General features: G+C 40.7%; 2 pseudogenes; both read left to right on the forward strand.

Annotated features, from left to right (window-relative positions):
• The window catches only part of LOC136381523 (cytoplasmic aconitate hydratase-like), a 39,204-nt pseudogene extending 29,606 nt beyond the window's left edge, over positions 1-9,598 (forward strand).
• A 7,526-nt stretch (positions 9,599-17,124) lies between these two features.
• Positions 17,125-17,571, forward strand: LOC136381069 (overexpressed in colon carcinoma 1 protein pseudogene; annotated as a pseudogene).
• Positions 17,572-17,861: the final 290 nt, after the last annotated feature.

Consider the following 17,861-nt stretch of genomic DNA (forward strand, 5'->3'; position numbering starts at 1 on the left):
TCCTAGGCAAGGTAGAGTTATTAATCAGTACTGACCTTTTGGAAGTTTGTATCAATATTGTTATTGCTGTTCAAGTTATTGTATAATTGTACTTTGAATGACTTACAGTTTATAGAAATGAATTAACTGTTACCTAGAAAATGTAACCATAGTGAAACAAAAACAATGATTAATCAATGTATTCTGAATACCATGTGATTGTAACTTAGTGTGTGTGCATAAAAGGAAAGCTAGACCAGCATTTGGTAGAGATGCCTGGCAGTAAATGCTAACCGGAGAATAAAGAGAAAGAAAAGAATTCGGCTCTCTCACTCGATTCGTGCCGACGCCGTCTCTTCCTGTGGGACCCCTGGATCCTTCCCCCCGGGGCTGGACCCCGGCATATGTGGTCTGTGAAATTGCAAATTATCTTCCTACTTGGGAAGGGCTATTGTTTTGCTAATGTTTGCTGGTGAAGAGGTTTTCATGCCAGAAAGTTTTGAAAAGAGGAAGAGAAGAAGATTGAAGAGAAAGAAGCCATGTTTTTCAGGGAGAGCAGAGAGAATGTAGAGTGCTTAAAAAAAAAAGCCAGTTTGTGCAGAGAGGAGAAGGTGAGCAGTTGGGGAACCAGAGCTGAGGGGCTTTGTGAACTCTGCCAGGACTGGTGGTGCCCTTGATTCTAGGAGAAATCAGAAAAAATTCTCCTCATTTTGGAACTGGAGAATGTGGCAGTGGCTTTGGGATCCCTGTGTGTTTGCTTGTCGGCTGATGGAAGACTTTAATAAAGGAATGGGCCACCATTTCTTGGCTCCATTGTTTCTTTACTGTCTGTCTGAATTCAGTGAGAACCTGCATGTGAATGGCCATGAAGGCAGTGGCCCCTGGCCTTTTAGGTGCTTCCTCAACTTGTGTGTCATTTCCCTTCATCAGATTAGGGAAGTTTTTAGTCATTATTTCTTCAAATAAGTTCTTAATCCCTTGCTGTCTCTCTTCTCCTTCTGGTACCCCTATGATGGGAATGTTGTTTTACTTAATGTTGTAACAAATGTTCCTTAAATTGTCCTAAGCTTTTAATTATTTTTGCTGCTTTGATTGGGTGTTTTCTGCTACCTTGTTTTCCAAATCACTGCTTCAGTCCTCTGTTTCATCTATCCTGCTGTTGATTCTTTCTAGTGTATTCTCCATTTCAGATAGTGTATTCTTTATTTCTGGCTGGTTCTTTTCTGTAGTTTTTGTGTCCTTTTTTACACTCACTATGTCTTTGTTGGGGTTCTCCTTGAGTTCCTCTTTTTCCCCCTAACTTCTTTGAGCATCTTTGTAACCATTATTTTGAACTCTCTATCTGTTTGATTGTTTTTCTCTATTTCATTTAGTTATTTTTCTGGAGATTTCTCCTTTCTTTCATTAAGGGCATGTTTCTTTGTCTTCCCATTTAGGCTACCTCTTTATATTTGTTTCTAGTTTTATTTGTATTAGGTACATGCACTATATCTCCTAGTCTTGTTAGGATGGCCTTATGTTGTATGTGTCCTATGGGGCTCAATGGCATAGTCACCCTGACCACCAGAATTGGGTGCTCTAGGGGTATCCCTTGTTTGGTTTATGTGTCACCTCCTTTTGTGGTTGAGGCTTGATTTTTTTCTGGCAGGTCCATGGATAGGTTGACTCTCATTCTTGCTGGTTGTGAGGATTGGCCATGACCACAGTGTACAAGCTGCTGTGCAGTGACTAACACCACAAATTTAAATTCACCTCAGCAGGGACTGGTTCCTGATGAGATCTCCTTTTGGATTTGTCACTTGTAGAGCTAATTGGGTAGTGCTACGCTGTTGTCTGGATCCATCCCCTTGGTGTATTAGTTCTGGGATCTTTTGAGATGGACTGCAATGCAGGTCAGTGTCAGATACTGCCTGTGACCAGCTTGGGGCTATCTGTTAGGAGATACAAAGCAATCCGTGTTTGGTAGCTGCCTCTTCTGTGCCTGGGTGTACCTGGGAGGTGCCAATCTGTGAACTGAGGCAGCTGCCAATAGTGCTGGGAAAAGGCCCAAGGCACCCTGAGACTTGTCACTATCCACCAGCTGACCATTAGTCTCAGCCACTGAAAGAGGCATAGGCAGTATGTGAGTTGTATGAGCCAGGTTCTCAGGGAGTCACCATGTTGGGGCAAGTGGTATTGAGTGGGTTAATACAGTTTCAAACTGGGACCCAGTGCTATGTCTGAGATAGCTCAGCAAAAGTCTCAGGATACACTGAGATGGTGGCCACCAACCTGGCTTTTACAGTGTGGCCTGGTCTCAAGAAGGAATCTGGTGAAGCTAGAAGGGCTCACCAGGCTAAAACTGATTAAGATTTCGCCATGGAGAGAGAGAGCTTAACATGGGAAACATGGCACCTGCCAGCCATGCAGAAAGATGTCTTTTACCCTGAAGCCACACAATTTAGTTTCTCCCTGAGTTTCTCTGACAATTCCGCCCTTACCCTTCTTGCTTGACCAAAATTTCTTGAGAACTTTTCAAGAAAGACCGCAACATGGTCCCAGACTGTCTGCCACTGATAGGGCCCCTAGCCCTTTGTAAATTGGCCAGTCTGGGGCCCCAGGTAATCATCAGGGCAGAGGTAGTGTAGCTTATCAGGCTAATGCCATGTGGCTGGGAAGTGCTTACCCCAAGAAAAAAGGTGCCCATAGTGATGTTGTAGGAAGACTCAACACAGGAACATTGGAGGCTATATCTGAGCCCTCACTCTGAAGCCACATAATTCAGTTTCTCCTATATTACTCTGTAACCTTCTGTCCCTGCAAGCTGCTATTTTCTTTACCAGAGCCCAGGGTGAGTACTCATGAGTGAGAGTTTGTGTGCTGTACCTTTAAGAGGATACCTGCATTTCCAGCAGTGTTCTGTTTTACTTGTGTGAATGGAACCCCTCTGATTTTCACAGCCAGATATTATGTGAGTTCTTCTTCCCAACACTGGTACTCTGGGATAGGAAGTCTATTTTGGGCTGAGGCTCCTTACTCCTAAGGGGGAACTCCTGCAGTTGAAGTATTCCTCCAGATTCTCAACCACCACATGTGGATAGGACAACTGACTGTCTCACATCCCCTCCCTTCTACCCATCTCAATATGGCTTCTACTGTATATTCTTGGTTATATGACTTCTGTTTATCTAGTCTTCAATTGTTATCCAGGATGATTGTTTTATAATTTAATTGTAATTTTGATGTGGTTTTGGAGGAGGTTAATAAAGCTTCTACCTACTACACCATCTTGGATCTTCTCTTCATGTTGAACTTTTCTTATTTCTTGAAGTAAGCCTGTATTACTATGAACTTTCCTCTTATAACTGATTTTGTTGCATCCCATAGATTTTTGGAAAGTTACATTTCTGTTTTCATTTTCCTCAAGGTATTTTTTAATTTCCTTTTTGATTTCTTCACTGCTCCACCCTTGGGTTGCTTAGTAGCATGTATTTTAGTCTCTATGTGTTTGTGTGGTTTCTTTTCTTTCAGTTTTCTTTTTGTAATTAACTTCTAGTTTCACATTGTTGTGGTTGGAAAATATGCTTCATATGACTTCAACCATCTTATATTTATTGAGGCTTGTTTTGTGGCCTAATATGTGTTCTATCCTGAAAAATGTCTTATGTGTACTTGAAAAGGGTATGTATTCTGCAGTTTTTGGATAAAATGTTCTGTATATGTCTATTAAATAGATCTCATCTAATGTACATTTTAAGGGAAATGTTTTGCATAGATTTTCTGTTTCGATGATCTATCAATGATGTAAGTGGGGTATTAAAGTTCCTTTTTATTCTAGTAATACTGTCAATTTTCCCCTTTGTGTCTGTTAATATTTGCTTTATGAATTTAGGTTCTCCTATTTTGGGTATGTAAAGTTATATTCTCCTCTTGGATTGATCACTTTATCACTGTATAATTTCAGACTTTGTCGATTTTTACAGTCTTTGTTTTAAAATCTATTTTGTCTGGCTGGCTGCAGCCACACAGCTCACAGGGTGTGCCCCACAGTGCACAGTAGCACACCTCATGGCCTGCTGTCCTTTGTTCCCTGGAGCTTGCTGTACAGTCTGTGAGACAAGAGCTATCAGGAACCAGGAATAAGCCATTTCCATGCCCCATTGAATCTTTGGATTCTGTATAACCAGAAAAAAAGATATTCAATTTGAATAAATTGGACAATTTAAGATGTGAATGCTTACCATATCCTATCAGAATTCTCCTGGAGGTAGCCATTCAGAACTGTGATCAATTTGGGGGGAAGAAAAATGACATTGAAACTATTCTAAATTGCAATGTCATATAGCATGTGAACATAGAAGTTCCATTTATGCCTGTCTGCATCATCCTGTAGGATTTTACAGGTGTGCCAGCTGTGATTGACTTTGCTGCAATGTCTGACACTGTGAAAAACTTAGAAAAAATCAGAGAAAATAAAACCTGTCTGTCCTGCTAATCTTGTAATTGATTATTTCATCAGGTGGATTTCTACAAAAGGGCAATTACAGAAGAATAAAAAAATGGAATTTGAGGTAACTAAAGAACAATTTAAAAATTTTAAATGGGGTTCTTAGGCTTTTTGTAACATGTAAATTATTCTCTTGGATCAAGAATTATCCACCAGGTAAATCTGGCAAGAGTGGTATTTGCCCAGGATGGATATTATTACCCAGACAGCCTTTTGGGCATGGATTTATACAGTACATACTTGATGGTTTGAGAATTCTCAGGTAGGGTATGAGTGGTATCCAACTAGAAGCTGTCACGCAAGGTTACCCAATGAGCATGGTGCTTCCCAAGATGATTGGCTATTCTTTTTTATTCTTTTTTATTCTTCTGTAATTGCCCTTTTGTAGAAATCCACCTGATGAAATAATCAATGACAAGATTAGCAGGACAGACAGGTTTTATTTTCTCTGATTTTTCTAAGTTTTTCACAGTGTCAGACATTGCAGCAAAGTCAATCACAGCTGGCACACCTGTAAAGTCCTACAGGATGATGCAGACAGGCATAAATGATGGGAAATTCCTATACTGTGATAACATCTACTAACATCATGTTAACCATTACCCAGCACCTCTGCCAGTTTTGGGTAGTGGCAGATTTGTTGAGTTCTTCAGGCCAGGAATAGCCCAGTTGTCCATTTCTGACCAGGCTACAATTGCCCACATCTATCCAGAGTGTGGAGAAACTGCTCCCTTTTTCCTGGTTGGGCACCTGGCACAGACAAGTTGTGATGAAGAAAAGTAAAGCATATTAAAAAGTATCTTCAGGCTGTTGGAATGTTACAGAATTTCAATGACCCATCTCAAGACCCAGACTTTGTCCAAGTTGTAGGATTAGATTTGAGAACAATGGTGCTTTATGCCAATGAACCCAAAAGGTCATATCACAAAGTCACCAGGTCCAACATGAAAAGGACTTTGAGAAGTGCCTTGGAGCCAAGCAAAGGTTTTAAGAATTCTAGGTTGATCCAGACCATCGTATCAACCATATGACATTTATCTATAATAATAGCAATTCACCCTTGCCCATGGTCCTGTGGTAATTGCTGCTGTTATTAGCTGAAGAAACATCAGTAATCTGTCTGTGATGTTAGGAGCAGGATTGTTAGCAAAAAGAAAAAAAACCCAAAACTGTGGGTGCTGTTCTGAATTTGAAACTTTACCTCAAAACTAGCCTGTTTCCTGGGTATGGTGTGGTCACCTATTTCCTGAAAGAAAGTGGAATCATGCCTTATCAGTCTGAGCTTAGATTTTTTTTTTACAGAGACAGAGAGAGAGAGTCAGAGAGAGGGATAGACAGGGACAGACAGACAGGAACAGAGAGATGAGAAGCATCAATCATTAATTTTTCATTGCACATTGCAACACCTTAATTGTTTATTGATTGCTTTCTCATACATGCCTTGACCGCGGGCCTTCAGCAGACTGAGTAACCCCTTGCTCGAGCCAGAGACTTTGGGCTCAAGCTGGTGAGCTTTTGTTCAAACCAGATGAGCCCTCGCTCAAGCTGGTGACCTCAGGGTCTCGAACCTGGGTCTTCTGCATCCCAGTCCAACGCTCTATCCACTGCGCCACTGCCCAGTCAGGCTCAGCTTGGATTTGATATGGTGCATTATGGTTGCATAACCTGCATGGCAACAGTGGGCCCTTGCCCAAAGCTTTGTTAGAAGCCATCATGCAGGAAGACCTTCTGTCGGGAGCCAATTCACTAATGCTGGCTAACTAGGTCACAGCAGGAGAAGATCCACAACTGCTGGTTGACAAAGTCACAGCAAAAGAAGATAGAGTCACCGCAGTAAAGACCAACAGCTGTGGGTTGACAAAGTCACCGCAAAGGAAAGGCACAACGATACTTCCCCCTTTAATCTTTTGAATTAATCTGGCCTTATATTCCCCCCTTTTCTGGGTGTGTGCTATTATTTATGGCACAGGAATAATAGTACCATGCTTTCCCTGTAGATTCATAGTAATTTCTTTGAAAATGAGACAGAAGGTGTAAATTCCACAAAAAAGCCTGTAAGCCCCTTGAACTGGGCTCGTAAACATAAGAGGCTGGCTATGATATCCCTTGTAAAGGGTTAAGTTTGTAAAAAAAATTTCTTCTTAATCATATTAGAAAGAATAGATTGTGACTTGTGAATGGATAGAAGGCAGTGGCTGTGCGCAAAGCACCTTTCGGCCTTCACTTAATTTATCATTTTTCCTCCCTAGCCTTTTCATGTGATAGAGTAGAGAAACTTTCCTTTCTTCTTGCTTATTTAATCTGCAAATAGTGAAACACTATAAGAAGAATATAGTTAGAATTTACTAGTGTGTGAATATAGTAAATAAATAAAGTTTAACTAGACAATAGAATCTTAGGTAAGGTGTAATGGAATGGCCTGTTGCATGGCTTGGAATGGAAACGCAGTCAGCAAGAAAAGAATGTTTTTCTAAGAGAATTGTTTTATGACTGAAGGCAGTTGCTGGGCTTTCTCAGTGAGACACTCTCATGAGGTTTGTATACTCCCCAAATTTCTTTCTTCAGATAATGAGAGGTATGGGGGGGCATCCATAGAAGCAATAGCAATTAATGTCTTCTGAAATTATGTTGCTACTAAGCTATCTTGCAAGTGCACTCTATATATCTTTAAGTAAAATTTTTCTTAATGTTATGTCAATTTCTTAATGGGCAAGCCTTTTGTTATCTTGTGAGAAAAGTTAGGACACTGCATAAACTCAAGGCCACTTGCCTGAGCAAGCGGTGGTCCTTTGCTAATCCCTAATGATTTTGTCTGTTAATCTCTCTCTGCCCCTTGACTCACAACAGTAAAGTTGAGTTATTAGTTAGTACTAATCCTTTAAAAGCTTTTACCGATGTTATCGCTATTCAAGTTATTTTTTAATTGTACTTTGAATGATTTGCCACCTGATTTGTAGTTTATAGATATAAATTAACTGTTATCTGGAAACATGTAAACATAGTGAAACAGAAGCAATGATTAATACCATGTAATTGTAACTTGGTGTGTGTGTATAAAAAAGGAGCTGTACTAGCATTTGGTAGAAATGCCTGGCAGTAAATGCTAACTAGAGAATAAAGAAAAAGAAAATAATTCGGCTCTCTCACTCAATTTCGCCAACGCCATCTCCTCCTGTGGGACCCCTGGATCCCCCCCGGGGCTGGACCCCGGCATTTGGCGCCCAAACAGGGACCTACAGGTAATCCCCCCTCGTTGTCTCGGGACGGCTAGGACTCCACTCAGGGTGCTGCAGACCCCCCTGTAAGAAAGACAGGGTGAGGATAGGTGGAGAATTTCAGAACTTAAGATTTTGAGAAGTCATGGGCCATACTGAGTCTAAAGAAAGAAGACTCTTTATAAAAGTCATTAAGTATACACTTTCCCAAAAAGGAGTTAATGTTTCCACTCAACAAGTAGCTCGTTTTATGAAATTTGTACAAAAATGTTCTCCATGGTTTCTAGATGAGGAAACGCTTAGTTTCGAGAAATGGATTAAAGTTGGAGAAGATTTAAAACGTTATTATGAGCTATACAGACCAGAAAAGGTCCCAGTTGATACATTTGCTTTATGAAGCTTGATTAAAGATGCCTTAAATCCAGAACATGAGATGCATAAATTTTCTAAGGCAACTGCTCCTCCAAAAGAAGAGACTCCGTTAATTAGAAATAGAAGGCAGTCTCAAGATAGTACAAATCATGCTATGGCCTCTTTAAAATTAAGTAAACATCAGGATGATAGTGAAAATCATTTATCTCCAAAAAATGAGGCTGAATTAGAAGATGAGACAGCTAAAAATAATAGAAATAATGAGGATTGAAAGTCAAAAACAGTCTTGCCCATATTATATTCCTCCAAGACTGACAAAAAGGATGAAAATAAGGCTATTAAAATGTCTTTGCCTCTACCAGTACAATCACCAGATGTTAATGAAAAGAAAAAATCATCAGGGTTAACAGGGTTGCAGAAGGCAATTCAAGCTTCTTGCGACCAAGGGAAAACTGATTTGGCATTATGTTTTCCTGTGGCTGTGGCTGGTGAATTTGATGATGAGGAGACTCCTACATGGAAACTGCTTCCTTATAAATTATTAAAAAAGTTGAAAATGGCTTGCAGTCAATATGGACCCTGGCAACCTTCTAACTATTGGACTACTCTCTGGTGACAGGAATTTTGAAAGTTGAGTACATGCCAATACCCAGGAAAACTATCCTCTCCACCATTTGTAATAGCATATGCAATGGTTGGAACCATCAAGATTGATTTTGAGAAAGATTCATTGGTCAATGCAGAGGGACAACAGGTATTTTTGAAATATATTTGGTCAACTAGAGAGGAGATCCAGGTACTGGAGTCAATATGTCATCCCTGGGATGTTTATGGAGGTCCATCAGAAAGTAGAGACCAAGTGAAAGCTGGACTGCATAGAAGCCCCATCAGATAAGCTGTATTACTGTAATCTCAAATTTATAAACATTAAGTCACCACTAGTCCTGAAACCAGACTTTGGATCTTCAGCCCCTTAAATTCCTGACTCAATGCCCCCATACCGATCCCATTATGGCATGGGAAACATTTGCCAACACTTGTTTATTAAACAAAGTTTTGAACAAGCAGGCACCACAGACTCTATATCAGCCTTCTGGAGAAATTCTTGATGTGTTCAATGCTGCTAAATGGTACCAGAAGATGGACTGTCCCCTGATCATTCTGGTGCAAAGAATATGTATGACTCAGGCAGCTCCCAGGACTGGGCAGCCAAGGGCCTTTTACCCTGGACTTAAAGCTGTCTTGGGTGAGTTACCAGCACATTCACAACAGTAACTCCATCAGAGTGGGTGTGATCCCCCTCGACTACCTCCTTGGGGAGACTGCAAATATCTGGGTAGTACACAGGATGGCAGTAATACACTATCAGCATTTCAGAAAATATCACACCATGAATGAAAGTGCAGGTCAAGTGGGATACCAGGAAGACCTTCCAGGCTGTCATGGGACTTGACACTGAAGTAGAGCTCACTTCCAAACCAGGGACATACTCAGCTATGTGATCCACAAGATGGCCAAACAGGCCTGTTTCTCACCAGCCCGCTGAGCCCCAGGCACAGAAGTGTCCTGGTGCCTCCATAGGGTTCCACTTTCCAGATGGAGCACGTGAGCACTGGAATTGCAGTGCCATTCCTCCAGACACAAAGTCAGTTTCTACATTCTCTATTTTTATTAATCTTTTAATTGTTTTCTATAAATTGGAAGGTAGAATGCTGGAAATGTCAATAATGCCAGAAAGAACTGAGCTTGTCTTTAAACTTACTGATTGCAGGACGTTGATTTTCTCTTAGCCTGTTAATGCTCAGCTGATCACAAATCAGTCTTCTCAGAAGGTGTCTCCTGTCCTCTTCTTTGTTCCTCTACTATCAGCTCAATGAAACCCTTCCCCAGATGGTCATTCATAGTTGCATATGACACCAGTGTCAACTGACACAGGTAGATATGAACTTCTGTACACTTCAGATCACAGGAGAGATTGTGATTCTCCTCTCCCCTCTTTTTCTGAATGAATGATCCAGATACCTTGTTGACAAGTCAAATGTTGAAACTTTGATTATATACCTTTTTTGATGGATTAATATGAAAGAAATGTGAAAAACTTTTTACTATCTTCAAAACTTTTCTCCTGAAAATTGTTTATCTTTCAAGAGAATAACTTTGTGTAGAGGTGGTTTGGGAGACACAGAACATTTTTAATTTAAATGAAATTAAAGCTATTTGCAAGGGGAAAAATAATGTCTATTTTGTCTGATACAAGTATTGCTACCCCAGGGATTTTGTTTGTTTCTTTGTTTCTATTTGCATAAAACATCTTTTTGATCCCTTCACTTTTAGTCTTTCTGTGTCTTTCAATGTGACATAATTTGTAGGCAGCATTTTTTTTTGTATCCTTCTGAAGTTAGAAGTGGGGAGGTAGTCAGACAGACTCCCACATGCACCTGACCAGGATCCACCCAGCATGCCCACCAGGGTGTGATGCTCTGCCTATCTGGGGTGTTGCTTTGTTGCAACCAGAGCCATTCTAGCACCTGAGGGGGAGGCCACAGGGCCATCCTCAGCACGCAGGCCAACTTTTCTCTAATGGAGCCTTGGCTACAAGAGGGGAAGAGAGAGATAGAAAGGAGAGGGGGAAGGGTGAAGAAGCATATGGGCACTTTTCCTGTGTGCCCTGGCTGGGAATCAAACCTGGGACTTCCATATGCTGGGCCGATGCTCTACCACTGAGCCAACTGGTCAGGGTCTGTAGGCACCATATTGATGTTTTTTGTTTTTTTTTTAATAAATTCATTCAGCCAACCCAATGTCTCTTGATTGGAATACTTAGTCCATTTACATTGAAAGTAATCAACAGATATGTTCTTACTGCCATTTTGTTCATTGTTTTTGTAGTTCTTCCTATAATTTAGCTATTTACATCTCAGGTTTCAACTTGACAAGCTATATAGTTTTATATGTTTTAGACACTGAGCAATTAGGATGATTCTTTCAGAATGTATTAATTTCAGAATTGGAGTATCTGTGAGACAAAGTAGACAAAGAGAGTAAGGTAACTTGTCAATGTTAGATAGGCCTTTCTGATTTTGAAATTCATATTTTGGCATGTAACAGTGTTTTAATTAAACCTACAGTTTCTCTGTTTATAGGGTGTAAAAACTCAAGGATAAAAATCCTTAATTTTTCCCCTGGTGGTTCTCAGCAGGGAAGGCAATTGTATATTTAAAACAATGGCTCTCGTGAGATTTAGTGGTTATTAGGGAGGGATATACGAGTGTTACAGGAGGTGCACAAGGCAGAGAGTAGAAATGGACTTGGTGGTGGCCTTCCAAGCTTACGAATGACTCCTGACCTGGATGTTCTGGGCCATTGAGGAGTGTGCAGGTGGTGAAGTGTGGACAGCACACAGACTGAGGACAGAGCACAGAAAAGTGCTCAGAGAAATGAGGGACTGTGGCATTGGGAAAGTAAGGGGACACTGAGACACTTCTTCTCTTCACTGTGTAGTTTTCAGAAAAAGTTATACAGATGGTGAAGACACTACACCTCTTTTAGTGTGGAAAAATGGAAGATGGACCCTGGAACTCAAAGAGAGGGTGGGCGGGCTGTGGGTACTGACCTTTGAGGCATCCAAACATAGCTTTGTAACCAAAAAAAGGAAATCTGGTGATACAGAAGACCCATAAACCTTTAAAATATTATAAATGAATCATCTTATTGTCATCAAATATGTAATTGGGAGTGTGCAGGTCTGCCCTCAGGGCTCTGTGCCTGATGGCAGAGCTGTCCCAGCTCTGGCTTTATTAAGCCGCTGCTTTTGTGTTCTCTCCACTGCCTCGGTCTGTCATCTGGCAGCCAGCATCAATCAATAGTGACCACCCTGGGCACAGGGATTATTGGAGGTTTGGCTTGCCATAAGAGCAGAACAATCCCCAGACCACAGGCATATGCACAACCCAGACCAACAGGTTTCCTTGAAGCCCAGTGCTCTGTGAGGGCTGTGGGAGAGAAGTAATAAATCAATACTCACTCTTTAATCCTCACCACCTGCATCCTCTAATATCTCAGACAGTAAAGAAAGATGGGCGCTGTTGTGGGAGGAATTCCAGTGAAGCCATGTGCCCTAATGGCACAGTGAGGTCCCCCTGCCCTCTCACAGCCAAAGCTCAAACCTAATGGGTTGGCTGTTGATACGGTGGGTCACAGCCAGACACCATCTTGTGAGACAGACCACTCAGAGAGCATACTCTTCTTCACCTCTTCCTAGAACTTAATCCAATTTAAACTTGGATTGGGATATTTAAAAAAGGAAAGAAAAGAAATACTTAAGACTTTACAATTATAGTGAATGTTGTTTCACAAAATCACTTGAGGAGAACTTGCAAATGCCAAAAGATCTAAAAATACTCTGTAAAATCCCCTTGGGAATATCTTTGGGGAATATTGTTTTTTTTTTTGTCCGGATTCTGGAGGTAGTCAAGGACCTGGGAAGGAAGCACAGGACTGTAGATGACCCAACCCCTCCCTCTTGGACCAATGACTCTGTCACCAGAATTTAGCTCCTATTCTTCTCACTTGAAGGATTGAAGACCATGGTGCTTGTGTTCCTTATATTTCTCTCCCTGAAATTCACCCCATGCCAAGGTCTTGGCACTGAGGGAAGGTTTCCCTCCATAGCACCCAAGGCTGCAGAATGGTACTTTGCAGGATGTAGACCAATACTAATTGGCTGTACAGAGTCTGGGGGAGGGGAGGAAAGAAAATGGTTGGCCCTACTCAGAGAAATTTAAGGTTTCTGTGAGTCCCTTCATCTTCACTTAGTAACTGGCTCTTAGATTTTGCCACCCAATCTTATTTCTGCCACTCTCATGCAAGAGTCAGCCACCTTCATAGGGCCAGACCTTCCTTTCTTCCTCTCGATTTGAGGGTAAGGATCTCTCTAGCCATGATAGAAATATTTTGTTTATGGACTAATCATTGGAGCCTCCTATCTTCAAAACTCAGGTTTTAATGTCAAAAAACCTCTTAACTCCTTTTCTGGTGTACCATTTTTTCCACAGAACAATGCCACAGCTGGCTGAAGGGTGTAGAAAGTGCTAGGAAGCGGTATAAATAACTGCGGGAGGCTATAATTTAAAATATCATGCCACAACCTTTACATGACAGAGAGTACACTTCTAGGTGCTTGGATGCCCACAATCCCCAACAGTGGTTGATATTGTCTTATACAATCTTGTAATAAGACATGAAAAAAAAAGTGAGACATAAATATTGAAATAAAATAAACAATTGATTTTTCTGGTGATGTGAGCACATAGAAAATGTAATTTGTTTAACAACTGTTATTATTATCTTAAAAGTGTGGAAGAATAGCATAATAAAAGATAGACAAAAGTAAATAATTTATTTTTACTGTAACCACCATCAATAATGAAGATTTAAAATCCACCCCCACCACCAATAAAAATTCTATTCAAAGTAATAAAAAGTAATATGGGTGCACACTGGTGGTTTCAGGGCTTCATTTTTTCCCTCTAAACTCTCATTTGGAACATGCAGTATTATCTCTGTTGCTATCTTCTTTATAGCAGTTTTGAACATCAAAAAGCCATTTTGCTGCTAAGTTACCATGCTATCTCATCTTGGAACCAATAGAGCAATGGCATCTAATAGATGCATACATTCTAAAAACAAAACAACCCCCCAAAAAAAACAAAAAACAGTTTATGTACAAGGGAACATAATAAAATTGAGAGCAAAAGGACTACCTACTTAGAAAATGTTTATGTCAAATCTGACAGGTTAAGGAATAAAGATAAAGGGTTTAAAGAACTTATTTTTATTATTTTATTCAGTATGAGGCAGGGAGGCAGACAGACAGATCTCTGCTTGTGCCCGGACCAGTATCCACCCAGCAAGCCCACTAGGGGGTGATGCTCTGCCCATCTGGGGCCACAACTCCATTGCTTGGGCAACTGAGCTATTCTAGTGCCTGAGGCAAGGCCATGGAGCCATCCTCAGTGCCCGGGGCCAACTTGCTTGAACCATTTGAGTCATAGCTGAGGGAGAAGAGAGAGAGAGAGAGAGAGAGAGAGAGGGGAAGAGAGAGAGAGAGAAGGAAAGAGGTAGCAGACGGTTGCTTCTCCTGTGTGTCCTGACCAGGAATCAGACCCAGGACTTCCACATGCCAGGCCAATGCTCTCACTGAGCCAACTGGACAGGGCCTAAAGAACTTATTTTTAAATGTATAAGTGCTCTCAAGTACACCGTAGTTTGATGTGAAAATGTTAATGAGGTATGTATACAATTAATAAAGATATGATTAAGAAGTGTCCATTGTTCATAGCATTCAAAGAATAGCTCATGTAAAAGACCTGTAGAACTCAATTCTCAGCTGTTTAAGAAATTCAATGAAAATTTATGAGAATAGAATTTGGAGTTAGTTGCTACTATGGTCCTACTGGCATGATTATTTATTGCTGGTGGAGTTTGGAGTACAAAGAACTCTTTTGTACTGTGTTGTGGAAATATTTAGTAAGTAAAAATATTCATAGTTATTGACCCAAGAGTTTTCAGACCTTATGAATTTATTCTAAAAAAATACTTGCCAGGAAAAAAAACTCCAACCACATTTACACAGATAGTTGTTGTTTTTTTTTTCTTCAGAGAGGGGTGTGGTGGTTCAGCGTATATCCTGAAGAATCAGATGACCTTGGACTTCTGGGTGAGCTTTCCTTCTCAACTACCTGGTGACCTTGGGCAAGTAATGTGACTTCCAGTGCCTCAAATTCTTCATGTGTATAGTAGTGTTGCCGCCTAAATTATGGGTTGTGAGGATCAAATGAGTTAATAAATGTGGAGCACTTAGAAAATTCCTGGCATGCTGTATAAACTATAATTATACCAAAATATTTTTAAGAAAAGAAATCAGGTACTCCACATTAAGAGGATTGTTTTAAAATTACATTTCCTCGACATGATGTCATTTTATAAAACCATGAAGATGGCATTTTGAGGATTCTGAAATAAATTTACAATAAAATATTCAGTAAAAGAAAGACTAAGAATTCCGAGTTCACTGCAATCTCAGCATTGTAAACTATGTCTGAAGTGGGGAAGAGGGAAATTGGGTTGTGGGTGGCTTGCAGAGTATTTTCTTTAACCTTACGTTGTCTTTTTGAATTAAAAAAAAGTAATAAAGCAATACCATAACAAAACTAATGCCTTTTAAACACTGCCATTGGCTTTAACTGCACTGGTGTGTAAAATCAAGCACACTTGGAATGAAGCCATGTGGGAAATCGCAGGGGTGTGGCCGGCATCTGGGTGCTGGCAGCTGCCCCGCACCTGTGCTCTAAAAGCCCCGTTCCCTGCAGTGTGGAGTCACATGATACCTCCTGTCAGATCACCTCCCTCTCAGTCAAAGTGAGATACTTTGTTGTTCTTTTTTAAATTTGTTATAAAAACTTTATGGTTATTATGGTTGTAATGTCTTTTTAAAAACTTTTTTATTTTGAAATTAAATTTGATAGAATGTCTTCTTTAAATACAGCTTTATTTAAGTGTAATTGATATATAAAAAACTCCCCATATTTAATGTATGTAATACGATAAGTTTAGACATATGTGTATACCAGTGAAAGTATCACTTCAGTCAAGGCAATAAATATGTCCATCACCTCCAAACGTTTTCTCCTGCCACCCTTTTAAAAACTATTGTGGTAATAATGGGAAGGAGTATGGGGAATTGTTGATCAACAGGTATAAAGTTTCAGTTACACAATTAAATAAATTCTAGAAATCTATAAACATAGCACTTATCATTAACAATATTAGATTATATACTTCAAAACTGTTACAGAGGGTGAGTCTTTGTTTTCCATTGAAAAGGTCTTAAGAGCCTGGGGAAACTGGTATTGATGGAAGTTTAGAGTTAAAAATCTAAAGTGCTTTTTCCTGAGGAAGAGGTGGGCAATGAGATGATGGAGCTGTGGGTCATTGGTTCTGACCTCATTGGGGGTGAGGTGAATTCTTCTCAGAATGATGACTAAAATTGGAGGAGTAGTTTATAAGAATAGTTAAGGGGAAGATAGTCTAGAAGAGTTGTCAAAATGCTGATATTTTAGATTGTAATGGTCTGCTTACTGGTCTATTACTTAGTTGTGTGCCTGGGCAAGTTCCTTTCCTTATATGTGGAATTGGGGTAACAAAGGTACCCCAGTCTATGAGTATTATAGAACGAAAAGTCACAACGGAAATGATGACAGTACCTGGCATCCAGAAGTACTCAGTACAAATGCCTATTTCTGATGTAGTCTCAAAGGACCTTCGGTTTGCAAGAACAGGACACTCAGCAGGAAATGGGAGGGGTGGGCAGCAGCTCAAAGCCAGGTTGTTTATTAATGAGGTAGTTTGCTCATTTCAAGGGTCTTCGTGTATCAAACTGCCTCACTGTCATTCACAGTAAAATTAGCCTGATCAAAGCAGTCATTTCTTCTTCAGCTCCTCCCTCTTGATGACATTCCTGTGGCTGTCAGCTCATCAGTCCACGCAGTGTCACTAATTTTCAGAAAGGCTGTTTTCCACTGAGGCTAATGAGGTGACACACAGTGAAGAAGTCTGACTGCCAGGGAGACTCAGCTGCTGGCTTCCCTGTCATGAGCAGATCTGAGTATTTGTCACTTCTCAGGGTGTCCCTTGCAGCTCCAGATACAGCTGTTGCCAGTGAGGACAATGGTCTTGGTCCTACTGGGTATCAGAACATATTTTTCAAAAACTGGGAAGCTTCTTCCATTAAAGTCACAGTATCCAGAATGTTGGGGTCCCTTTGGCCAGACTGAGTTGACTTTTGTTAATTTTCCATAGCACTGATGATAGTGGAAAATACACTTTCTAAGATGATTGGCTGACGATGAAAAGATTGCATACAAGCTCTACACAATGTGGCTTCCCGTCCTGGAGTTCTTTGGCTATATATAGACTGAAACAATTGAATGCAAGATGGATGAGAACAGAAAATGCATGACAAGAATGCAGAGCCACTCCCAGGACCTGTGGCCGCCAGCCGTAAGCGCAGCTTCTCCAGCCAGTGGCGCGATGGGCTGCGGGAACTCCACTGCCACCAGCGTGGGCTCAGGCCGAGGATCTGAAGGAGCAGCTAAAGATGTCACAGAAGAACCGATAACAGAAGATGATAAGAGGAGAAACTATGGTGGAGTGTATGTTGATCTCCCATCTGAAGCTGTGAATATGGTATCCAGTCAAACAAAGATTGTTCGAAAAAATTAGAAGAAAATATCATGACTCAGTAATCAAGAGCTTGCTCATCAAGATTTAGAAGTCCAAGGCTCTGTAACTACAAACTCTTCCTGGCCACTGAGTCTCCTATTCTACTTTCAAAAGGTTGCAGCAGCTCATGATGTTAATTCTATATTATTTCAAGGACTTGTGACTGATGGTTACTGGAGTTATTTGGCAAGTTTTTAATATGATAATGACCATGTGTATCCACTTAGTACTGCAATGTAAATTTACTCAATTTACCAATGAATTTCAACAATTATTTTAAAATTAAAAGGAAAAAGAGGCCCTGGCTGGTTGGCTCAGTGGTAGAGCGTTGGCCTGGCATGCAGGAGTCCAGGGTTCGATTCCCAGCCAGGGCACACAGGAGAAGTGCCCATCTGTTTCTCCACCCTTCCCCCTCTCCTTTCTCTCTATCTCTCTCTTCCCCTCCCGCAGCCAAGGCTCCATTGGAGCAAAGTTGGCCCAGGCGCTGAGAATGGCTCCATGGCCTCTGCCTCAGGTGCTAGAATGGC

The sequence above is a fragment of the Saccopteryx leptura genome, chromosome 9, assembly GCF_036850995.1.
Source record: "Saccopteryx leptura isolate mSacLep1 chromosome 9, mSacLep1_pri_phased_curated, whole genome shotgun sequence".
Taxonomy (NCBI): Eukaryota; Metazoa; Chordata; class Mammalia; order Chiroptera; family Emballonuridae; genus Saccopteryx; species Saccopteryx leptura.